Source organism: Rattus norvegicus, chromosome X, assembly GCF_021556685.1.
Source record: "Rattus norvegicus strain SHRSP/BbbUtx chromosome X, alternate assembly SHRSP_T2T, whole genome shotgun sequence".
Taxonomy (NCBI): domain Eukaryota; kingdom Metazoa; phylum Chordata; class Mammalia; order Rodentia; family Muridae; genus Rattus; species Rattus norvegicus.
In genome coordinates this window covers 28,006,473-28,032,894 of record NC_141554.1, presented here as the reverse complement: position 1 = coordinate 28,032,894, position 26,422 = coordinate 28,006,473, and the positions used below count along the sequence as shown (strand labels likewise).

The 26,422-nt window shown below is 41.9% G+C and overlaps 1 long non-coding RNA gene and 1 pseudogene across 1 annotated transcript in view; both read right to left on the bottom strand.

Moving 5' to 3' along the window:
• LOC134484046 (uncharacterized) overlaps positions 1-26,422 on the bottom strand; it is an 83,248-nt gene that overhangs the window by 45,416 nt on the left and 11,410 nt on the right. The window lies entirely within an intron of this gene.
• Positions 8,742-9,877, bottom strand: Akt2-ps1 (AKT serine/threonine kinase 2, pseudogene 1; annotated as a pseudogene).

The window sequence follows — 26,422 nt, the reverse complement described above, 5'->3', positions numbered from 1 at the left end:
CACCTAAAGAAATGTTCAACATCTTTAGTCATAAGGGAAATGCAAATCAAAACAACCCTGAGATTTCACCTCACACCAGTGAGAATGGGTAAGATCAAAAACTCAGGTGACAGCAGATGCTGGCGAGGATGTGGAGAAAGAGGAACACTCCTCCATTGTTGGTGGGATTGCAGACTGGTACAGCCATTCTGGAAATCAGTCTGGGGGTTCCTCAGAAAATTGGACATTGAACTACCTGAGGATCCAGCTATACCTCTCTTGGGCATATACCCAAAAGATGCCCCAACATATAAAAAAGACACGTGCTCCACTATGTTCATAGCAGCCTTATTTATAATAGCCAGAAGCTGGAAAGAACCCAGATGCCCTTCAACAGAGGAATGGATACAGAAAATGTGGTACATCTACACAATGGAATACTACTCAGCTATCAAAAACAATGACTTTATGAAATTCGTAGGCAAATGGTCGGACTGGAAAATATCATCCTGAGTGAGGTAACCCAATCACAGGAAAACACACATGGTATGCACTCATTGATAAGTGGGTATTAGCCCAAATGCTTGAATTACCCTAGATGCCTAGAACAAACGAAACTCAAGACGGATGATCAAAATGTGAATGCTTCACTCCTTCTTCAAAAGGGGAACAAGAATACCCTTGGCAGGGAATAGAGAGGCAAAGATTAAAACAGACACAGAAGGAACACCCATTCAGAGCCTGCCCTACATGTGGCCCATACATATACAGCCATCCAATTAGACAAGATGGATGAAGCAAAGAAGTGCAGGCCGACAGGAGCCGGATGTAGATCTCTCCTGAGAGACACAGCCAGAATACAGCAAACACAGATGCGTATGCCAGCAGCAAACCACTGAATTGAGACTAGGACCCCCGTTGAAGGAATCAGAGAAAGAACTGGAAGAGCTTGAAGGGGCTCGAGACCCCATATGTACAACAATGCCAAGCAACCAGAGCCTCCAGCGACTAAGCCACGACCTAAAGACTATACATGGACTGACCCTGGACTCTGACCTCATAGGTAGCAATGAATATCCTAGTAAGAACACCAGTGGAAGGGGAAGCCCTGGGTCCTGCTAAGACTGAACCCCCAGTGAACTAGATTGTTGGGGGGAGGGCGACAAGGGGGGGAGGATGGGGAGGGGAACACCCATAAAGAAGGGGAGGGGGGAGGGGGTTGTTTGCCCGGAAACCGGGAAGGGAATAACACTCGAAATGTATATAAGAAATACTCAAGTTAATAAAAAAAAAAAGAAAAGTGGACATTGAACTACCTGAGGACCCAGCTATACCTCTCCTGGGCATATCCCCAAAAGATGCTCCAACATACAACAAAGACACGTGCTCCACTATGTTCATAGCAGCCTTATTTATAATAGCCAGAAGCTGGAAAGAACCCAGATGCCCTTCAACAGAGGAATGGAGACAGAAAATGTGGTACATCTATACAATTTCATATTACTCAGCTATCAAAAACAATGACTTCATGAAATTCACAGGCAAATGGATCGACCTAGAAAATACCATCCTGAGTGAGCTAACCCAATCACAGAAAAACACACATGGTATGCACTCATTGATAAGTGGCTATTAGCTCTAATGCTCAAATTACCCAAGATGCACAGACCACATGAAACTCAAAAAGGATGACCAAAATGCAGATGCTTCACTCCTTTAAAAGGGGAACAAAAATATCCATAGGAGGAGATAGGGAGGCAAAGTTTGGAGCAAAGACTGAAGGAACGGCCATTCAGAGCCTGCCCCACATTTGGCCCATATATATACAGCCACCAAAAACTAGATAAGATGGATGAAGATAAGAAGTGCATGCTGAGAGGAACCGGATATAGATCTCTCTTGACAGATGGAGCCAGAACATGTCAAATACAGAGGCGAATGCTAGTAGCAAACCACTGGACTGAGAACAGGACCCCCGTTGAAGGAATCAGAGAAAGAACTGGAAGAGCTTGAAGGGGTTCGAGACCCCATATGTACAACAATGCCAAGCAACCAGAGCTTCCAGGGACTAAACCACTACCTAAAGACTATACATGGCGGGTTGGGGATTTAGCTCAGTGGTAGATCGCTTGCCTAGGAAGTGCAAGGCCCTGGGTTCGGTCCCCAGCTCCAAAGGAAAAAAAAAAGACTATACATGGACTGACCTTGGGCTTCAATTGCATATGTAGCAGTGAATATCCTTGTTGGGGCATCAGTGGAAGGGGAAGCCCTTGGTCCTGCCAAGGTTGCACACCCTGTAGGGGATTACTGGGTGGGTATTGGGGGGACGATAGGGAGGGGAACACCCATATAGAAAGGGAGAGGGAGGGGTTAGGGGGCTGATGGACAGGAATCCGGGAAAGGGAATAACATTTGAAATATAAATAAGAAATACTCAATTTAATAAAAATTGAAGAAAAAGATTATGACCCCCACTAACCACTCCTGAGAATATACTCAAGAGATATTTGCATATCTGTGTTTATCACTTCTTTAAAATGAAAGTTTAAGGAAAATGGATGGAACTGGGAAATATCATACAAAGTAAGATAAGCCAGGCCTAGAAATACAAATATCGTATGTGGATTCAAAACTATTGATTTTTATGTTTGACTTGGCGTACCTGATGATGGGGGAGAGGAAGAATCGTTCATAAAGGAGGGAAATGGCAGAACACAGGCAATGTTGAAGCACAAATGGGAAATTAGGGAGTGTTTTTTTTTTAAAGATTTATTTATTTTATGTACAGCATTCTGCCTGCATATGTGATTACAGGCCAGAAGAGGGCACCAGATCTCATTACAGATGGTTGTGAGCCACCATGTGGTTGCTGGGAATTGAACTCAGGACCTCTGGAAGAGCAGTCAGTGCTCTTAACCACTGAGCCATCTCTCCAGCCCATAGGGAGTGTTTTAGTTTAGTTTCTATCACTGTGGTGAAGACAAACTTGGGGAGAAACGGGTTTACTTAGTTTATACTTCTGCCTCACAGTTCATCATTAGGGGAAGTCAGGGCAATAATTCAAGTAAGAATCTAAAGGTGGAAACTGAAGCAGAGGCTACAGAGGCTTGCACTCCATTGCTTTTTTAGTTACCTTTATCATAGCCTCAAGGCCATGTGGGCCTCCAATCAGGCCCACATCAGCCACCAATCAAGCAAACACCCTATAGCTTTCCTTATAGCTCAGTCTCATAGAAGCATCTTCTCAATCAAGGTTTCCTCTTCTGAAATGTTATGTTAAGTTGACAAAAAAAATTCACTAGCACAGGGGGCTTTAAAAGGTTTGATAGGAGATGGAGGCAGGTGACGAGGGAGAGGAAGAGGTAAGGGATAAGTCAATGAAAACTAAGGCTTTATAATCTTTATGATATACACTACTTTGCAAGCTAATTTAAAATATACATTAAAAACAAAGCCCGATGGAGTTTAAATACAGGAACACTGCAAATGGAGAGAATCCTGCTCCCAGAAAACACGGGTTATTAAAAAAAAGGAATCTCAGTGTCAGGCATGGTATACTTTCTTATGAGTTGTGCACCTTAATTAACATAGGCTATTGCCAGCGCAATTCACCATAACTACATAGTAAGACCCTATTGCTGAACAGTTTGACTAAAGGATATAGAAAAATCAATCCAGAACTAACCAGGAAGCTTCCTCCCTTCTGGCTAGCATTCATAGTGCTGGAAGGTACTATGAATTAGCTTTGCAAAGGCAGGCATTACTTTTTCTAAAGGCTTTTGTGTTAATTATCTCTCCTCTATTCTATCCTCATGCTCTCCATCACAATTAAACCTTTCTTGTTTCATTATTTTCCTTTAACTCTTTATACCATTGCATTTTATTTTCCCCCATAAGAGCCCATGATCCCTTACTAACTGCCTGATCTCTATGGGTATTCCAAATAACATACACATGTCTGAAGATCTAAAGCTAACTACGGTAAGTAAGAGAAAGCATGCAGAATTCATCTCTCTGGGTCTCGATTATCTCACTCTGAAATATTGTTTCCAGCTCCATCCATTTACCTGTGAAATTTGTAATCTCTTTGACAGGGTACCTCTAAGTAGTCCTTGTTCTGGAGCTTGTTATGTAGACCAGACTGACCTTGAACTCAATAGAAATCCCCCTGCCTTTGCCTCCTGAGTATTGGGATTAAAGAAGTGTTACTCGTGAAATGTTCTTATATATCCATTAATTTTAAGAAATAATTTTGTTGAAGACAACAACCTTTGTTGACAGCTCAAGTAGCTTGCCAAGCCTGGGGTATATCTAAAAGCTATCCTGGTTTTTAGGTTGCCTATAAGCAGAGTGATGTTATACTGATTTTTCTGTCTTAATAGGCGATTTGACATATATCTATTATATGTTTTAATATAGTTTCTTGGCTGTGTAGTTTGAAATTTTGGATGTGCTGTGGAAAGGGTTTTAATCTTGCCCTGTCTACTTGGAACTCTAAACGAGTCTTGTGTTTGGATGCCCATTTTTTTTCCTCTAGGTTTGTGAATTTCTTGTTAATTTTATTATCTTGTCTCTTGTCTCTGCACAGTATTATATTTGACCTCTCAAATACATCCCCAAGTTCCTGGAAGTTTTTTGTCATGTTTGTTAATTTTCCTTTTTTATATGTTAATAATGTACTATTGTATAGACCTTGTCTTCCTCCAAATTCCTTCTTCTGCTTGGTTTTGTCTGTTGGTTCTACTTTTCACTGTGTTTTTATTTAATTGGTTGACTCTTGTTTCTAGCATTTCTGTTCAGTTCCTTTTCAGAGTCTCAATTTCATTTTTGATATTTTCCCCTGTGTTTGAAGATTTCTCCTATAAATTAGGAAGCATTTCATTCATTTTGCTACCTATCTCTTTTGCATCCTGAATTGATTTTCTTACTTTACTCATCTGTTTGTTTGACTCTTCTATATGGTCATTGATTTAAAAAAAATGATTCATGGGCTGGAGAGATGGCTCAGTGGTTAAGAACACTACTCTTCCAGAGGTCTTGAGCTCAAATCCCAGCAACTACATGGTGGCTCACAACCATCTGTAATGGGATCTGATATACTCCTCTTTTGGTGTGTCTGAAGACAGCTACTGTGGGATCATATTCATAAAATAAATAAATATTTTAAAAAATGATTCATTTTATTTTAAATATGTCTCTCTGGGTTATGTGCATGAGTTTGGGTGCCTGCAGAGGCCCGAAGAGGACATCAGACCCCTGGATCTGATGGCAGTTGTGAGCCACCTGACATGGGTACTGGGAATTGAAGTAGGGTCCTCTGGAAGAACAGCAAATGCTTTTACTTTTGGAGGCATCTCTCCCACAAATCACTGATTATCTTTTTTTTTTTTTTGGTTCTTTTTTTTTCGGAGCTGGGGACCGAACCCAGGGCCTTGCGCTTCCTAGGCAAGCGCTCTACCACTGAGCTAAATCCCCAGCCCCCTGATTACCTTTTAAAGTAGGATTCAACTATTTTTCTGGCACTTCATTGTCTTTGGTTTCTAGCATTTTAGGAGCTATCAAGGTGTTTTAGTGGGCCAATGTCTCACAGTTTTGTTTCTTTCTTGTGTTTTACACATCTCTTGGGATGAAGATTTCCTCCAGTTTTTTTTTTAAATCTTTTCTTTCCCATTTTATGTATGTATGTATGTATGTATGTATGTATGTATGTATGTATGTATGTATGTATGTATGTATCTATCTATCTATGTATCTATGTATCTATGTATGTATCTATGTATGTATGTATGTATGTATGTATCTATCTATCTATCTATCTATCTATCTATCTATCTATCTATCTATCGTTGTTGTTTTGTCCTCCTTGTGAATTATCTTTATTTCATTTTATGTTTCTTATTTCTTCTCTTCAGAGGTGAAACCAAATACAGTAGCTATAAATGGATGCTTTCAACCTTTATGGTAGATTTTAGAAGGTTGCTTTCAATCTCTTTATCTGCTGCTTTTAGTAAATGATACATTGTTCTGGGTCAGGGGCATGGAATGATTCATATCTTAAGATTACAGCTAAGCATTAGCTTAGGTTGTAAAAGTTGATTACATGGGAAATCCAGGACTAGCAGGATTGGTTGCTACATTGTTCTCTTAAAGGCACATTATATATACAAATGAGATGAGTACACAGCAAGATAGCAGTCTTAAGAGACCTCAAGTGTATTATTAACTTCAGCTATGAGGTCCAGCAAAAGTTCCCGTCTCCTAGAATGCAAGATCTATTTTCAGAATATTGTATCACCACACTTTCATTTTAGAAACAAGAGCTATTGTTTTTCTGTCTTAACTTTCTTTTCATCCAGTCTCACAGACGCAGACTCCAACTGACTGTCTTACTTAAACTTTTCTAGTCCCCTGATATTTTAATACATCTTTCTATGTCTCTCCTCAAATTTGCTAATGGATTGTGTTGCATGGCTAAGGTCTCCGATGTGAGGTACACACTTGTAATTGTAATCACTTTTTTGGTGACGTAACATCTTTTTTTAAAAAAAGAAATTTTATTTATTTTATGTATGTGAGTACACTGTCGCTGTCTTCACACACACTAGAAGAGGGCATCAGATCCCATTACAGATGGTTGTTAGCCACCATGTGGTTGCTGGGAATTGAACTCAAGATCTCTGAAAGAACAGTCAGTGCTCTTAACCACTAAGCCATCTCTCTGGCCCCAATACCCTTATTTCATAATGCCTTTTTTGTCTCTTTTTCCAGTTTTTAAGTGAAAAATCTTTTTGTTGGTATAAAAGTAGCTATTTACTCTCTTTTGGTTTTCATTTGCATTGAATTTATTTTTATATTTTTACAACCTTTCACTTTATGGTTGTCTTTAAAGTGCTAGTCTTTTGTAGGTATATAAGTATCATTTATATATACATATGCATGCATACGTGCCACATGTATGCTTGGTAGCCATAGAGGCCAATTCCTGGGCATTGGATTCCCCAGAACTAGTGTTACAGAGTCAGTTGCCATGTGGGTGCTGGGAACCAAACCCTGAGTCCTCTGCAAGAGCAGCAAGGGCTCTTAACTGCTGAGCCATCTCTCCACTGTACCTAGTCTTGTTGCACCTTGTTATACCCTGTTTGGTTGAGATCCCTAGGAGGCCTGCTCTTTTTTGAAGGGAAAAGGAAGAGCAGTGGATCTAGAGGAAAGGTAAAGTGGGGGAGGGTCCAGGAGGTGGGGAGGGGAGGCTGCTGTTGGAATGTATTGTAATGAGAGGAAAATAAAGGAAGGAAAAGAAAAAGAAAAACGGCATTCAATTAAAATAGTACAATTTTCTTGAAGTGTTATTATCTCCAGCCTATTACACTTTGTATTAGTAGAATAACAAGTAGTACGCCGAGACTTTAAAGTCATACTTGCACCAATTTCTTTTGAAATGCGTGTCTTTATTACTTGTACCATACAAATACGAGGAGTAAGGAAAGGCCAATAGGGATGGGAGAAAACTCTCAGATAAAGAGACACGCATAAAAAGAAAAAAGCAGACGACCCCCATAAACATCCCCTGCCACCCCACCCTTCCTTTCTGAAATCCGCCTATTCTGGAGGTGTGGTGGGAGAGCAAAACCAGGAAAACTCATTTCAAAACATCCAGAGAGATTGAGGAGGGAGAGACATGGCCAGAGCAGCAGGCAAATCGCTGCACTTGCTGCCCCGCATGGGATCAGACACTCAGGCTGGGTTTGGAGCCCAAGCCCACTCACATAAGTGCTGCAGACAGCTGTGGGCACCAGCATCCCAGGAGCCTGAGATGCTCACTGCTAAGCCAGGGTGCACACTCGCACCCATAGCACTGACACAACTCTCACTCAAACATTCGCTTTAAGGCCCCAGAACAGGGGCTCTGGAGATGAGGCGGCCTCCACCCCACTGTGTATCAGAGACACCTGTCCCCATCTCTGTCCCCTCTCAGACCCCAGTCAAGTCCAAGGGACCCAATACTGTCTGGGTGTGAGATGTGTAACAGCCAAGGTTGGCCTCCCTCTGCTCCAGGCAGAGAATGGAGCCATCCAAAGGGGCCCAGAGGGAGGCAATGCTGGCTAGAAGGAAGCCCTGGTAAGGCACTGGGCTGTGGGCAGGAGGGCTGCCCCGGAATGTTCCTCCTGCTTTATCGAGAATCAAGAGAGCAGCTTGGGAGGAAGACGCAGGTGCAGGAGGCAGTTCCTGCTCCTGGATCCCCCATGAGGACACCAGGACTTGGTTCCATTTTCCATGGAACCGAACCCAGATGCCTCAGCTTCCAAAGGCTTCTGCCTGTCCCTGGACATTATTGCTTTTCTGCCCCAGGTGGGGTGGCAGCAGGTAGACTGCCCAGATGACAACATAGAAGGCAGCTGGGGTGCTGGGGGTGGGGGCAACTTTTAGATGTGTTCTCCGCTGGCTTGCCTCCAAATCTAGGTGACTCCATGGCTCCCCACTTTACCCTTTTGAAGGCTGGTGGTGATTAATGACCTCACTCTCCATCCTCCCAACAGCCTGTCCTTGGGCAAGTCCCCAGCACTCTTCTGGGAACAGAGGAGAGGGTCGCCAGGACCGCTAAGTCTGAGCAAGAACTGAAGAAGAAACTGGGTATGAGATGAGGGCACAGGGAAGGGAACACAAACCAAAAGGCAAAGTAAAGTTTTGTTTTGTTTTTTTAAAGCTACCCAGGCAGTGGATGAGGGCCATGCTTATGTCCTGTGGTGGCAGAGGGCTTCTCACTCTCAGATGCTGGCTGAGTAGGAGAACTGGGGGAAGTGTGTCTGCTGGTCTAGTTCCAGCGAGCCCAGGCTGTCATATCGCTCTGGGGGTGTGATTGTGATGGACTGGGCGGTGAATTCATCATCGAAGTACCTTGTGTCCACTTCGGAAGTGACCTGAGGTTCGAAGGGTGGCAGGAACTTTTCTTGTACCACATCCTGCCAGTTGGTGCTGAGGAAGAACCTATGCTCCATGCCTTCTGTTGCATCACTGGAACCTCCACCGAGCCTCTGCTTAGGGCCCTTCTTCAGTAGCCCAGCCAGCAGGGATTGGCCTCTGACCCAAGTGTGTGTGGGAAGCAGATCTCCATAAGGATGAGCTCGAAGAGGCGCTCATGGTCCTGGTTGTAGAAGGGCAGGTGGCAGCACCAGTCCACTCCACGTCCGTGGTCATTGTCCTCTAACACCTCAGGCGCCAAGTACTCTGGGGTACCACAGAAGGTTTTCATGGTGGCCCCATCACTGATGCCCTCTTTGCACAAGCCAAAGCCAGCGATCTTGATGTGGCTATCTTTGTCCAGTATAAGGTCTTTCAGCTTGATGTCATGGTACACCCCATCCCTTGAGTGCAAATACTCCAGAGCTGACACAGTCTCCATAAAGGTGCATCCGATCCTCCGTGAAGACTCGCTCCCTAGAGAGGTGAAAAAGCAGCTCATCCCTGTTGGTATGCTCCATCACAAAGCATAGGCAGTCATGGGTCTGGAAGGCATACTTCAGGGCTGTAAAGAAAGAGGGCCTGGTATCCTGCAAGACCCGCTCTCCTTGACTGTGTGGACGACTTCATTCTTTGCAATGAAGACTTCCTTCTGCAGGATCTTCATGGCATAATAGCGGCCAGTGGCCTTTTCTCAAACTAGAATGACTTTGTTGAAGGTGACCTTGCCGAGGAGTTTGAGATAATTGAAGTCACTGGGGGAGCCATACTTATGATCCATGGCATTCTCACCTGGCACTGCTAGCCATCTGGATAGCTCGTATCCACTCTTCCCTCTCATCTGGAGAGGCTACATGGAAGGTCCTCTCGATGACTGTGGTTCACTGCAGGCAGTATATGACAAAGGTCGTGGGCTCTCATTCTTCATCAGCTGGCATTCTGCTATAGAGAAACTGTTGGGGGGCGGGGGGGGGGGCTCGGGACTCTCCTTATACCCAATGAAAGATCCATCACTCTTCAGAAGGAAGTACCAAGGCCTCTAGGTCTTGATGTATTTACGTTTGTGGAGCTGAGCTCATTCCTGCTCCTTATTTATTAACTGGCAACTGCCGGCAGCAGTGATGTCTTCTCAGAGTCAGGCCCAAAGGCTACTGCTCCCGAGCGCGCTGTCCCTCCTCCCAGTGAGACCCCCACCCCGCCCACTCCATAATTGCACCAATTTGAAGGGAATAAAATTATCACTGATTTATTATCATTTTACAATTTACCACGTTTATTATGTATTTCTCTTTTAACGAGGAACACATGATAGGTCTTTTAAGATAGATAAACCTCATTACTGCCATTTTGAAAATTATTTTGTTTGCTTTGTAAATTGTTGGTTACTTTCTTGCTTTTCCTTTTTGCCTAGTTTTTTTTCTAGTAATATGCTTTAGTACCTTACGTTTTACTTTTTGGTATTTGTTATAAAATTTTGATTTGTAATTATTGAGGCTTATATAAAGTATCTAATAGGGGACTGGAAAGATGGCTCAGAGGTTAAGAGCTTTTATTGTTCTTCCAGTTCCATGCACCTACATCACGTAGCTCACAATCCTTTAAAAACGTAACTCCAGAGGATATGGTGCCTCTGGCTTCTGCAGTCTCCTACACTCACATAGTGTGCAGACACACACCCCTATATATTATTAAAACAATAAAAGTAAATACATTTTTTCAAAATCCAAGTTGTAACAAGAGAGTTTAATCTTGTAATTTCAATTGCATGAAAACATTTTTATTTCATTCCCCCCACATATGCTTTGGTGTTAAAATTTACATATTTAAAAAAGAAAAGAAAAATTACATATTTTATATTGTATTTCCCTTAACAAATCATGATAACTAGCATTATTCTAAATAGTTTTAGTCTTTATATTAAAAATATTTATTTATATGTCCATTATAATATTTGAATATTTTTGAACTGGGTAATGAACTTACTATAACCATTGTACTGTATTTTAAATATTTTGTATGCTCATACTATTTGGCACCATTTTCTTTCAGCTTGACACATTCCCTTTAGAATTTTTTCTTTTCTCTTTCTTTTTTCAATACAAGGTTTCTCTGTGTAGTCTTGGCTATCCTGGAACTTGCTCTGTAGACCAGCTTGGCCTCAGAATCAATCTGCCTGCCTCTGCCTCCTGAGTGCTGGGATTAAAGGTGTCATGCACCCCGCCCTGCCCCCTTCTTTAGCATTTTTAATAAGTTAGGCATGCATTCCTCAAGCTTTTCTTTGGGAAAATCTTTTCCTTGCATTCATTTACTTTCCTTGCCAGCACACACTCTCCAAGCCTGTATTAGTCACTTTTCTCTTTTGAAGAAATAACCTGACTAAAATAATTCAAGAAAGAAAGAACTTTCGAGCTACAGTTTGAAGGGACACTGTCCATCCTGGTAGGGAAGGCACGGTGGTGAGAGTGTGAATGAATAGTTCCCATGCCTGCTTCCTCCCACAGCCAGGAAGCAGGGCTGATCACTAGTGCTTAGCTGGCTTTCTCATTTCCGCCCATCTTAGTCCCTCTGGGGACCTAGCTCAAGAAAAGTGTTGCCCATGATCATGCTTATCTTCTTTGGAACACCCTTACAGACATATTTAAATCTGTGCCTTATTAATGCTCTAGGTGTTTCCTAATCCAATCAAGTGTGTGAGTGTATGTGTGTGTGGGGGTATATATTTGTGTGGTACATGCACTTACGGAATGTCTTCTCATTTCACTTTCCACTTTCTTTTTGGAGGCATGATCTCTCATTGTGCTGGTTAGTTTTTGAGAACTTCACACAAACTAGAGTCACTTGTGAAGAGGGGACCTCTCCTGAGGAATAGCCTCTATCATAATAATCCATAGGCATGTCTTTGGGTCATTTTGTTTTTAATTAATGATTAATGTGAAGGGATCTAGTCCATTTTGGGCAGTGCCATTCAGGACAGGTTGTCCTAGGTTGTATACAAAAGCAACCTGAAAAAGCCAGGAAAAGTGAGCCAGGAAGCAGAATTCCTCTTCGGTCTCTGCTTCAGTTCCTGCCTCCAGAGTCCTGACTTGAAGTCTTGCCTTAGCTTAAAGTCCGACATGACTCTTAAGCTGTAAGATGAAATAAACTGTTTCTTCTCCAATTTGCTTTTTTGGTTATGGCATTTATCACAACAACAGAGAAGTAAACTATGACACTCAATGAATCTGGAACTCACCAAATTAACAACATTAGCTGACCAGCAAATACATCCATAGACTCCATGATGGGATTACACAGATGTGCCACCAAGCTAGCATTTTAATTATTTTTAACATGAGTTGTTAGCTAGGATCTGGAATCAGGACCTTCATCTTGTATGCCAAATACTTTACCAATTAAGACATTGTCTTAGGGTTTCTATTGCTGTGGCAAAACATCATGACCCAAAGCAACTTGGGGAGAAAAGGGTTTGTTTGACTTACACTTCCACATCACAGCCCTGAGGCTAAACCTGTACTAATGGCCTCTCATGGTACAAGCTTTAGTCAGTCTCTATGACCTCTTCATGCCTTCAAATCTAGTACCATGTGGGAAATATCACGTTACCAAGTTTGGCTGCCACCATGAGGTACAGTATTGTCCCTTTAGCTTCTATGTGCTGACCCTGAGGAAATCCCAGATTTACTATCCTCAGTGATGGTGACCTCTTTTTTTTTTTTCTTTTTTCTTTTTTTCGGAGCTGGGAACCGAACCCAGGGCCTTGCGCTTGCTAGGCAAGCGCTCTACCACTGAGCTAAATCCCCAACCCCTGGTGACCTCTTTTTAATCACCACCAATTTCTCAACTCCAGGTAGTGAGCATCAACGTCAAACATCCTAGCAATGCAGAGATTTTACTTCAGTGCTGCTGGTCTCTTGTTAATCAAGGGTGAATTTTCAGCCCCAGCTAGTCACTCTTTTTTTTTTTTTATTCACAATATTACTCAAATGTCCCTGTACAGTCTTTGCTTCCCTTGGAAATGTCATAGGTAGGCATCCATTGTCTGAGTTGCTCTCAGCATTATCTTACAAGATCCCATAGAGCACCCCATTAAGCTCTGAGAACAATGGCTTTTTCAGAACAGTTCTTTCCAAAACAAAACAATTGTTTGCTACAGCAATATTCCAGGATCCTAGTACCAATTTCTGTCTTAGTAAGGGTTTCTATTGCTGTGGAAAGCAAAACAAAACAAAACCAAACATGACCAAAAGCCATTTAGGGAGGAATGGATTTATTTGGCTTACACTCCCACATCACAGGTCATTATCAAAACCAGGACAGGAATCCAGAGGCTAAAACTGAAGCAGCAACCATAGAGAAATGCTGCTTACTGGCTTGCTCAACCTACATTCTTATCCAACACAGGACCACCTGCCCAGGAACAGCATTGCTCACCGTGAGCTGGGCACTCCCCCATCAGTCATTAATCAAGACAACGATCCACAAGCTTCCCATAGGCCACTCTTATGGAGGCATTTTCTCAGATAAGATTCCCTGTTTCCAGATATGACTGGATTTGCGTCAAGTTGATGAAAACCAACCAGCACTTCCATCTCCCCCGCCTCTCTGTTGCATTTTATATCTCCTTCATTGTATATATTCTTAATGTCCAGAATTTTTGTCTTATCCTTAAAACCCGGTGCTTTCTTTTTGGGTCTTTTCGTTTTTGCTATTATTGAGTCACTTCTCTGCTTTCTCTTAGAACTTGATGTTTGATGAACAATGATTTTTAGATTTTCAATCTTTACAGATTAAATTTCAATCTAATTGGTGTTTTGGTGAGTTCATGTTTCCTTGATGTTTTCTGTTCCTTCAAGTCCTGTCTGCTGTTTCCAAAGGAGAAGTCAAATCCTCTAGGTGTTACTGATTGGTTTTGAGAGGGAAACAACTTCACCGCTCAGTCCATCTAGGAATTCCTAAAATCTTTCTGACCTTTACTTTAGATATGCCGGCTCATGCTGATTGGTTCTTATCTGAAGATAATTTTTAACCATGTATGCTTTTTCTTGATTGTGGATGCCCGAACTAGTTCTCAAGAGATTCTTAACTCTCACACACAGCCATAACATGGAACCCTTAAATGCTTAAGTTTGTGTGCTTTCTCCAAATCTTACAGAGCTGACCTGGCTGTGTGAGGCATCTTTGCCATCCATGGAGTGCATGGGATCTGGCCTAGGAAGTCTAATACATGAAGAACATTTGGGATATCCTTGGGTTATCAGGAATTATCTGAAGGTAAGCTATTCCAGAAAGTTTAAGATTTTACTTTCTCATGCAACCCAAGTAGAGTATTTAGTCTTTATGGCTTCTTTATCTTGCTCTCAGCAAGTTCTAACCTCTTTGATGCATTATTACACTAATAATATGGATAATGCAATAAAGCAGTGAATATCTTGAATGGCATCTTGAAAAACGGGAGATGCCAGGCATTTTAACTCATTTTATTCTTATCACAGAGAGGAATTGCATTATCAAAAGGTCTGTCTTGTTTTGACCTATTCTACAATATGTGGAGTGAGATTAATAAAGTGATAAGCTTTTTTTTAGCCTCTTAATGCATCTATGCTTAGATTTTCTGACCCAGTTGTACAGCAGAACATCTTTGTGGACTTTGTGCTCCTACCAGAGCAGTGCTGGAGAACTCACCCTGGTGATACAGATAAGGGAAATCTGGTGGGCTGACAAGTTCAGCTTCCACACAGGGTCAGATCCAGGGCTCTGAATTGGCCCAGGCCAACATCTATATTATCTGTGAAAGGTTGGGACATATAAAAGGGCCAGTCTTGCTGTTCCAAAGCTGTAAGATTTCCATGACACAGGGCAACAACAGGATAACTGGGAGGAATCCCAGTGAAGTTCCAATATTGATGGTGTCACAGAAACAAGAGATCTTGAACCAGATCAATATAGAAATGAACATTTGCAAGTGAAGATGTGTGGACAGAGGGATATACTGTGGGACGTACTGTGACATACTACAGCTTCCACAATGAGATATTTTCTTATGCTTTTTTGTTGTTGTTTGTTTATTTGTTTTTGTGTATGTGCTCATGTGTTTTATTTGAGAGGGTTGCAAAGGTGAAGGATGAATATGAGGGAATGGGGAGATGTATGATGTAAAAATCATAAGGACTCAATAAGAAGCTAAAAAAACCAAATAACCCAATTTTTAAAATGGGGTATAGATCTAAACAGAGAATTCTCAACAGAGGAAACTCAAATGGGTGAGAAACAAAGAAATGTTCAACATTCTTAGCCACCAGGAAAATGCAAATCAAACATACTTCAAGATCCCATCTTATACGTGTCAGAATGGCTAAGATCAACAACACAGCGACAGCTCATGTTGAGGAGGATGTGGAGCAAGGGGAACACTCCTCCATTGCTGGGAGGGTATGCCACTATGGAAATCAGCATAGCAGTTTCCCAGAAAGTTGGAAATCAAGCTACCTCAAGATCAGCTATACCATTCTTGGGTGTACCCCAAGAATATGCCATCCTATCACAAGGACACATGCTCGACTATGTTCATTGTGGTTTTATTCATAATAGCCAATTATTGGACACAACCTAGATGTCCATCAAAAGAAGACTGGATAAAAAAAAGGTGGCATATTTACACAATGTAGTATCACTCTGCAGTTAAAAAAATGACAACATGAAATTTCCAGGCAAGTGGATGGGACTAGAAAGAAAATCATCCTATCAGTATGAGGTAATCAAACCCAGAAAGACAGATATAATATGTATTCACTGATAGATATTAGCTGTTAAGTAAATGATAATAAAGCTATAATCCAGAGACCCAGAGGGGTTAGATAAGGAAAAGGGGTCTAGATGGGTTGCATGTATTTCCCTTGGAGGGGTAATGGAATAGATTTTACAGGTGGACTAGGGGACTATGGAGGATAGGAGCTGGGGAATCAGGTAGAGCAGATGGGGTGGACACAAACCCAGCTGCAAAAACTTTGACCTACAATCTGTCCCGCTTTCAAAATATGTTAGGGCAATATCCAAAATATATAAAGAACTCAAGAAACTAGATATCAACAAAATAAATATAGAGTTAACTAACATTATAAACCAAATTAACTTAACAGATATTTGCCAAATATTCTGCCTAAATACAAAAGAATATACCCTTTTCTCTGCACCTCACAGAACTTTCTCCAAATTTGACCACAAAGCAAATCTCAATAGATAAATTGAAATAGCTCCCTGAGTCCTATCAGACCACATGGATTAAAGCTGGACATCGACACAAACAACAGAAAGCCTTCACACTCATGGAAACTGAACATCTCTACTCAATAACACTGGGTCAAAGAAGAAATAAAGAAGAAAACCAAAGATTTTCTAGAATTCAATAAAAATGAAGGCACAACATACACAAATTTATGGAACATAATGAAAAGAAGTGCTAAGAGGAGAGTTGATAGCACTAAGTGCCTTCATAAAGAAATTGGAGAGATCATGCACTAGCAACTTAATGGCACACCTGAAAGCTTTAGAGCAAAAAGAAACAAACACATCCAAGAGAAATAGACAGCAGGATATAGTCAAACTCCAGGATGAAATCAACCAACTAGAAACAGAGTACATTCCAAAGAATCAACAAAACTAAGAGCTGGCTCTTTGAGAAAATCAACAAGACAGATAAACCCTTAGTCAAACTAACTAAGGGTAAAGAGAGAGCATCCAAATTAACACAATTAGAAATGAAAAGGGGGACATGACAACAGACACTGAAGAAGGAGAGGGAGTGGGGGGGAAGACTGTGGGAGGGGGGACAGGGAGGGGGACAGTGAGCAGGATGTAAAGTGAATTAATGATAAAAAGAATTGCAATAAGTACATACAGTAGTGTGTGCTTTACACTTCAGGCTCTGGTCTTGTAGGGATGCATATATCTTTAGAGTTTGGAAGACCCTTAGTTTCCCATGTTAATGTCATTGAGAGCCATGCCCCACCTCCTGCTCTGCAGGCTGTGCATACTGGTCTCTCTGTCCAGAGAATTTTAGCAATTAAACAGAATTATCATTTTGATAAGTTTTTTATTGTGTGTTTAAATATTATACTGCCTTCCTCAGCCTCTGCAGGTAGAACCATGCAGGAAGTTACTACAGCACTGTGGCATTTACAAAGGCATGCTTTTAAAAACTAAGGTTAGCAAATGTCTAGATCTTATCTGTTACTGTATTCTCATTTTAAGATGCTTTATTTACCCTATATCATAGTTTAAAATAATTGTTAACAAACATTTAATTTCTGGTTAAAGAAAAAAAACATACACAGAGGAAATCCAAAAGATCATTAGGTCTTACTTCAAAAACCTGTACAACACAAAAATGGGAAAATCTAAATGAAATGGACAATTTCTTGTTATATACCACTTACCAAAGTCAAATCAAGATCAGGTAAACAATTTAAATAGACATATAACCCCTAATAAAATAGAAGCAGTCATTTAAAGTCTCCCAACCAAAATAAGCTCAGGGCTGGATTGTTTGTATTGCAAAATTCTACAAGACTTTCAAAGGAGAGTTAACGCCAACACTCCTCACCATATTTCACAAAATAGAAACATAAGGAATATTGCACAACTCATTTTATGAGGCCACAGTTACCCTGACACCCAAATCACATAAAAATACTCAACAGCCTGAATTACAGACCAAATTCCTTATAAATACAGATGCAAAAATAATAAAATACTTGCAAACTGAATCTAAGGACACATAAAAAAGATCATTCATAGTGATAAATAGGCTTCATCCTAGAGATGCAGGGATGGTTCAACATATGAAAATCAGTGAATGTAACCCACCACGAAAACATACTGAAAGAAACAAACCACATGATCATTTCATTAGATTCCAAAGAAGCCTTTGGCAAAAATCTAACAACCCTTCTTGATAAAAGTCCTAAAGAGATCAGGGATACAGGGGACACACCTAACTATAATAAAGGGAATTACAGCAAACCTGTAGCCGACATCAAATTAAATGGAACGAAATCCAAAGCAATTCTAGTAAAAATCAAGAACAAGACAAGGTTGTCCACTATTTCTTTATCTATTTGATACAGTACTTGAAGTTTTAGCTAGAATAATAAGTAACTGAAGGAGCTCAAGAGGATACAAATTGGAAAGGAAGAAGTTAAAGTATTGTTATCTGTAATATGTTGCAGTATGATAATATTCATAAGTGAGCCTAAAATTTCTACTAGGGAGTTCCTACAGCTGATAGACACTTTCAGCAAAGTGGCTTGATACAAGACTAACTTAAAAAAAAATCAGCCACCCTGCTATATACAAATGGAAAATGGACTAAGTAAGAAATCAGAGAAACAACACCCTTCACAATAGCTTCGAATAAGATAAAATATTTTGGGATAACTCTAACTAAGCAAGTGAAAGACTTGCATGATGAAAACTTCAAGTCTTTGAAGAACGAAATTGAGGAAGACTTCAGAAGATGGAAAGATCTTCCATGGACATGTATTGATAGAATTAGCTAGTAAAAATGGCAATCCTACATACCAAAAGCAATCTACAAATTCAACACAATCCCCATCAAAATGCCAACATAATTCTTCACAGACATTGAACGGAAAATCTTAACTTCATATGGAAACATAAAACCCCAGATAATTAAAACAATCCTGAGCAATAAAAGAACTGCTGGAGGTCTCACCATTCCTGATTCCAAATTGAAGTATAGAACAGAACAATAGTAATAAAAACCACATGGTACTGCCATGAAAACAGACAGGTTGCTCGATGAAATTGAATTAAATATTCAACCATAAATTCATATACCTATGGATACCCAGATTTTTGATTAACAATCCAGATATTGACATTGGAAAAAAAAGCATCTTCAACAAGAGCTGCGATCTAACTGATGTCTGCGTGTAGGAGAACACAAATGGATCCATATTTATGACCTTACACAAAATTCAAGTCCAAATGGATCAAAGACATCAACATAAAACCAGACACACTGGCCATGATAAAAGAGAAAATGGGTAATAACCTTGAACTTATGGGAGATACTTTCCTGAACAGAACACTAATAGCACAGGCATTATGATCAACAATTAATAAATGGAACTCCGTGAAACTGAAAAACATCTGAAAGGCAAAGGACACCATCATGCAGACAAAGTGGCAGCCTACAGAATAGGAAACGATTTTCACCAACTCCATATCCAATAGAAGAATAATATTCAAAATATATTAAAAACTCAAGAAATTAGGTGTTTAAAACCTAGTTTTAAAATGGGGTATAGATTTAAATAGAGAATTCTCAACGAAGACTAATAGCCAAGAATCACTTAAAGTAATGTTCAACATCTTTAGTCATCAGGGAAATGCAAATCATACCTACTTTGAGACTCCGCCTTACACGGGTCAGAATGGCTATGATCAGCAACACAAACAATAACTCATGCTGGAGAGGATATAGAGCAAAGGGAACACTCCTCCATTGCTCATGGGAGTGCAAACTTGTACAGTCACTATGGAAATCAGTATGATGGTTCCTCAGAGAGCTGAACATACTTCAAGATCCAGCTCTACACACTCTTAGGCATACATCCAGAGAACGCTCCATCTTAACACAAGGACACTTGTTCAAGTACAGTCATAGCAGCTTCATTCATAATAGCCAGTTATTGAGAACAACCTAGATGTCCTTCAACTGAAGAATGGGTAAAGAAAACATGGTATATTGACACAATAGAGTATCATTCTGCAATTTTTAAATAATGACCACGTGAAATCTTTAGGCAAATTGATGCAAGTAGAAAAAAAATCATCCTGAGTGAGGTAACTTAGATGCAGAAAGACAAATATGGTATTTATGTATAATTGGATATTAACTCTAAAGTAAATGATAATCAAGCTATAGTCCAGACACCCAGAGAGGTTAGGTAAAGAGGAGGGCTATGACAAGTGGGAGAGCATGGGATGAGGAAATAGATTCTACAGGTGGACAATGGGCAGGTGGAATGGTCACATTGTGAGGACAAACAGCTAGAATTGGGTGGCATTTAGGTGATGGTGGTGTGGAAACCTAGTGCACTGGAAACTTCCTGGGAACTATGAGAATGACCCTCGTGAAGACCCCTAGTAATGAAGGACATGGAATTGAATTGGCCATTTGTAGCCAAGCAAGGCCTCTAGTGATAAAACTGGGTTACATTTGGATGAGCTGTTGGCCAAGGAGGTCCTGAGGAATGAGATCCATAAACAACCCAGTTTGATGCTAGGACAGAAGATCACTTTCTGAAAATTGATGGCGGGGTCTGATTTCCAAGGACAATTTCCTCACAGTTCACTGAAAGTAGAAAGGGTGAGGTGGTGAAGGCTTGGAGCCTTCACCCCTATTTCTAGCCTTTTTGGTGCAAGAGGTTACTCTGCAGGCTTTAGAAATAAAACCTTGGACACCAACCCAGCCAAAAAAACCTTCCACCTACAATCTGTCCTGCAAGCAAAATATGCTGGGGCAATGGTGGCACAGATCTTGTGGGAATGACCAACCAATGTTTGGTATAATTTGAAGCCCACGCCATGAAAGAGTCCATGCCCTACACCTCCTGGATGGCCAGGAACTGGAGACTGGACGTCTCAAAGACCTAGGGTAGAACCAAATACAACTGGCAAAAAAAATCAATGCAATATAATTCCTCAAGATATTCTTCTATACTCATAGATCAATGCTGTGTCCTATCATCATCAGAGAGGCTTCCTCTAGCAGCAGATGGGAGTGGGTACAGAGACCCACAACCAGATATTATGCAGAGAGTCTAAATCAGAGTCTCCATAGGGTTACTCCTCTTGGATATTGGGAAACCCTGTGGAAGAGGGGGAGGAAAGGTAGGAGTCAGAGTGGAGAGAGAACACCAGGAGAATGTAGCCTACCCAATCAGCTAAGCAGGGCTCATCTGGGCTCACAAGGAATGAACCTGCAAGCATGGCCCACGTGGGTTTGCACCAGGTCCTCTATGTAAAAAATGTTGTGTCTGTGAGTTTGGTGTCGTGGGACTCCTAACAGTGCAAGCGGGTATGTCTCTGACTTGTCTGTCTGCTCCTGAGACTCTTCTTCCTATTGGCTTGCCCTGGGGCTTTCATCTTGTCTTATTGTATCTTATTTTGTCCTATTTGGCTGTCTTCTCTTGGAGGCCTGATCTTTTCTAAAGAGGAAATGGAGGGGGATTGTATCTGGAGGCACAGAGGAGGTTGAGGGGAGCTAGGAGGAGTGGAGGGAGGGGAAACTGGTTGAGATGTATTGTGTAAGGGAATACTATTTTCAAGGAAAATAGATAGATAAATGAAAATAAATAACCTAGTTAAAATGGGGTAAAAATCTAAAAGGGAATTCTCAAAAAAGGAAACTCAAATGACCAGGAAACAAAGAAATGTTCAACATCCTTAGCCAACAGGGAAATGCAAATCAAAACTACTTTGAGATTTTATCTTATATCTGTCAGAATGGCTAAGATTAACTACATAAGTGACAGCTCATGCTGGTGAGGATGTGGAATAAGGGAACTCTCATCCATTGCTTGTGGGAGTGCAAACTTGTACAGCCACAATGGAAATCAGTGTGGTAGTTACTCAAGAAGATGGGAATTGATCTATCTCAACATCTAGCTATCCCAGTCTTGGGCATATGCCTAAAAATCACTTCATTCTACCAGAGAGACACTTGTTTAACTGACTTAATTGGTGTTCTGTTCATTTTAAAAAAATATTCCTTATTTAATGTATATGAATACACTGTAGCTATCTTCAGACACACCAGAGGGCATCAGATCCCATTACAGATGGTTGTGAGCCACCATGTGGTTGCTGGGAATTGAACTCAGGACCTCTGGAAGAGCAGTCAGTGCTCCTAACCGCTGAACCATCTCTCCAGCCCTGGTGTTCTGTTCATAATAGAGAGAAACTGGAAACAACCTAGAGGCCTTCAACAGAACAATAAAGAAGATGTAGCACATTTATACAAGAGAGAATTATGAAGCTATTAAAAAAGAAAATATGAATTTTTCCAGGTAAATGGATGGAACTAGAAAGAAGTCATCTCGATTGAGGTAACCCAGACCCCAAAAGATAAATATGGTATATATTTGCTTATATGTTGATATTAGTTGTTAAGGCAATAATAGTCAAGCTATAATCCATAGAACTATAGATGATAGGTAAGGTACTGGAGGTAGATCAGATAAATCTCCCTCGTAAAGGAAAATAAAATAGATGTTATAAATTGATGGGAAACTGGAACGAGAGGATTAAGTGGATTTGGGGAAGGAGAGGAGGGTTGTGGGAGTGAATACAGGGAGAGACAGCTAAAATTAATGGCCATTTGAGGGCTAGTATAGAAAGGTAATACAGTAGAAACTAAAAAATATATACATATATGAAAGCAATCTAAATAAAAATCATCAAATACAGAGCCTCAATGAAGTCCAGTGGTAACCCCTAAACAACCCAGACTATTGCCAAGACTATAGGTTGCTGTCCACAAACTGATGGCAAGGCCCCATTGCTGAAGGCCACACCTACCCAACTCATTGAACACAGGGAAATTGAGCTGATACCTACATAGGATCTTTGTCTCTATGTGCTAGTGTCTTTGCTACTAGAGGGTACTCTGCAGGCTACCAAAAGAGAAACATAAACACTAAAGCAACCACAAACCCTTTATGCACAATGGTGGACTATCTATAAGATATGCTAATGCAATGGTGGCACAAAGCTTGTGGGAATAACCAACCAATATCTGGTTTGACTGAAGGCTCTCTCTAGGAGTTGGAATACTGCTTGGATGACTAAAAACCTGAGACTAGCCCAGGAACTTAGGGTATAACCAGATACTAATGTTATATTAAACGAATGTGCCAATAAAACGGCTCCTAATGCATTCTGCTATACTCATAGGTTCGTGTCTTGCTGAGCCATCATTACAGAAGCTTCCTCCTGCAGTAGATGGGAACAAATACAGAGACCACAGCCAGACATTGTGAAGAGAGTAAGAGACCTAGAAATTCTCAGTCCTAAATGAGGTATCTCCATCAAATTCCTTCCCTCAGGCCTCAAGGAACTCCACAGGAGAGGAGGCAGAAAGAGCCAGAGAGGGCAGAGGATGCTGGGAAAACGAGGCCCTTTATCTAAATCAACAGGATTAATGCAGATATGAACTCACAGAGACTTAGGCAGCAAGCACGGGTCCTGCACGGGTCTGCACCAGATTAGGTCCTAGAGCTGTAAGGAGAAGTGGATACCCCCTCCTCTGCAATCCCCCTGCCATTTTTAACCCAGAAGCAATAATCGATAACCACTTGCAAATGTAAATTTAGTTTTTTCACTGGGCTCTCAGCAGGCGAAAACCATTATAATAAAGGGTAGGCTACATGCCCAGCAGCAGATGCCAACAGAAAACTAACTCACTGGCATCTTCGGAGGTTCCTTGTCACTTAATGTTGTGTTAGGGCTCTTCCTTGTTTGAAAACATTTTTTATATTCTTATTTTATCTTTCATTTTCATTTTATTTATATGTCTTTTGTTTCTCTTTATACCCTATAGGTAAAGGGAGAAAAGAGAAAGCCAGCTGGAATATCAGCATCATCTGTCTGTGGGTGCAATGTGAGCCACCACCTTGTTCTTTTGCTACTACATCTTCCCTGTACCTTCACACTGTGAGCCAAATAAATCCTCTCATCTTAAATTGTGTTTGTTGGGTATTTTGCCACAGCATTGAGAAAAGTGGCTAATACAGACATCCCTACGTGTGATTGAAGGGGTTACAGGGAAGCGGTATGTGACCAGAATATGTGTGCTTTTGAAGGGCATCAATGGCCAAGACAGTTGAAGCAATATTGCCATGGGAGGCTCTATCTTGGCAGTCAGGACAGAGGCCTAAAGAGATCTATAGTCTCAATCTTAGAACTTCTTTGTGATGCCCAGGTTGTTTTAAACCACTCTGGGTCCTAGTTTCCCCTAGGAACAACACCACCAAAAAGGCAGGCATGTATTGTGGGGGAAAATGGACAAATTGCTCTCAAGAGCTTATTTACTCCAGGTTATACAGTTCCGCCTCACAAGTGCTTTAAAGAAAAGGTGTGTGTGTGGGGGATTGTGCCCTGAAGAGCCTAGCAGACTCGGGATCCATCCTTTCTACTTGAACACTACCTCCCTTCTGGCCTGTGCCTTCTGCAGGGGCAGATCATTAGATTGCCCCCCTGAAGACCCCACAGTCTGAAAGCCTCCTGGGAGATCTGCTACAGCCAGGAACACAGGACTCCCAGGAGACCTGCAACAACCCAGGAACACAGGAAGCAGGTTCCAGATAGAGACACCCGGACCACTTAACACCAGAGATAAGCAGATGGTGAGAGGCAAGCACAAGACCATAAGTAACAGAAGTCAGTATACTTTGGCACCTAATTCTCCCACCACAGCAAGCTCTGGATACCCCAACACACCTGAAAACCAGGATGCTGACCTAAAATACTATCTCATGAAGATAATACAGTCCTCTAAGAAGGATATAAATAACTCACTGAAAGAAATACAAGAAAACACAGGTAGACACCCGCGGATCCCGGCCCGCAGCCGCTCTCTGCTCCCAGATCCGGTGAGAGAGAGACCCAACCGCCTGGTCAGGTGGGCACTCCTGAGGCTGCAGAGCGGAAGAGACCACCAACACTGCTCACCCCTGCCCACATCCCTGGCCCAAGAGGAAACTGTATAAGGCCTCTGGGCTCCCGTGGGGGAGGGCCCAGGAGCAGCAGGACACCTGCCTGAGACACCACCGGAACCTGAAAGAAACAGACCGGATAAACAGTTCTCTGCACCCAAATCCCGTGGGAGGGAGAGCTAAACCTTCAGAGAGGCAGACAAGCCTGGGAAACCAGAAGAGACTGCTCCCTGCACACACATCTCGGACGCCAGAGGAAAAAGCCAAAGACCATCTGGAACCCTGGTGCACTGAAGCTCCCGGAAGGGGCGGCACAGGTCTTCCTGGTTGCTGCCGCTGCAGAGAGCCCCTGGGCAGCACCCCACAAGCGAACCTGAGCCTCGGGACCACAGGTAAGACCAAATTTTCTGCTGCAAGAAAGCTGCCTGGTGAGCTTGGGACACACGGAAGCAGAATTTCTCTAGGACCAGGCACGTTCTGTGTTTACCGGAAGTCCCACACCCGCGGATCCCGGCCCGCAGCAGCTCTCTGCTCCCAGACCCGGTGAGAGAGAGACCCAACCGCCTGGTCAGGTGGCCACTCCTGAGGCTGCAGAGCGGAAGAGACCACCAACACTGCTCACCCCTGCCCACATCCCTGGCCCAAGAGGAAACTGTATAAGGCCTCTGGGCTCCCGTGGGGGAGGGCCCAGGAGCGGCAGGACCCCTGCCTGAGACACCGCCGGAACCTGAAAGAAACAGACCGGATAAACAGTTCTCTGCACCCAAATCCCGTGGGAGGGAGAGCTAAACCTTCAGAGGCAGACAAGCCTGGGAAACCAGAAGAGACTGTTCCCTGCACACACATCTCGGACGCCAGAGGAAAAAGCCAAAGACCATCTGGAACCCTGGTGCACTGAAGCTCCCGGAAGGGGCAGCACAGGTCTTCCTGGTTGCTGCCGCTGCAGAGAGCCCGTGGGCAGTACCCCACGAGCGAACTTGAGCCTCAGGACCACAGGTAAGACCAAATTTTCTGCTGCAAGAAAGCTGCCTGGTGAACTCAAGACACAGGCCCACAGGAACAGCTGAAGACCTGTAGAGAGGAAAAACTACACGCCAGAAAGCAGAACACTCTGTCCCCATAACTGACTGAAAGAGAGGAAAACAGGTCTACAGCACTCCTGACACACAGGCTTATAGGACAGTCTAGCCACTGTCAGAAATAGCAGAACAAAGTAACACTAGAGATAATCTGATGGCGAGAGGCAAGCGCAGGAACACAAGCAACAAAAACCAAGACTACATGGCATCATCGGAGCCCAATTCTCTCACCAAAGCAAACACGGAATATCCAAACACACCAGAAAAGCAAGATCTAGTTTCAAAATCATATTTGATCATGATGCTGGAGGACTTCAAGAAAGACATGAAGAACTCCCTTAGAGAACAAGTAGAAGCCTACAGAGAGGAATCTCAAAAATGCCTGAAAGAATCGCAAAAATCCCTGAAAGAATTCCAGGAAAACATAAATAAACAAGTAGAAGCCCATAGAGAGGAGACACAAAAATCCCTGAAAGAATTCCAGGAAAACACAATCAAACAGTTGAAGGAATTAAAAATGGAAATAGAAGCAATCAAGAAAGAACACATGGAAACAACCCTGGATATAGAAAACCAAAAGAAGAGACAAGGAGCTGTAGATACAAGCTTCACCAACAGAATACAAGAGATGGAAGAGAGAATCTCAGGAGCACAAGATTCCATAGAAAT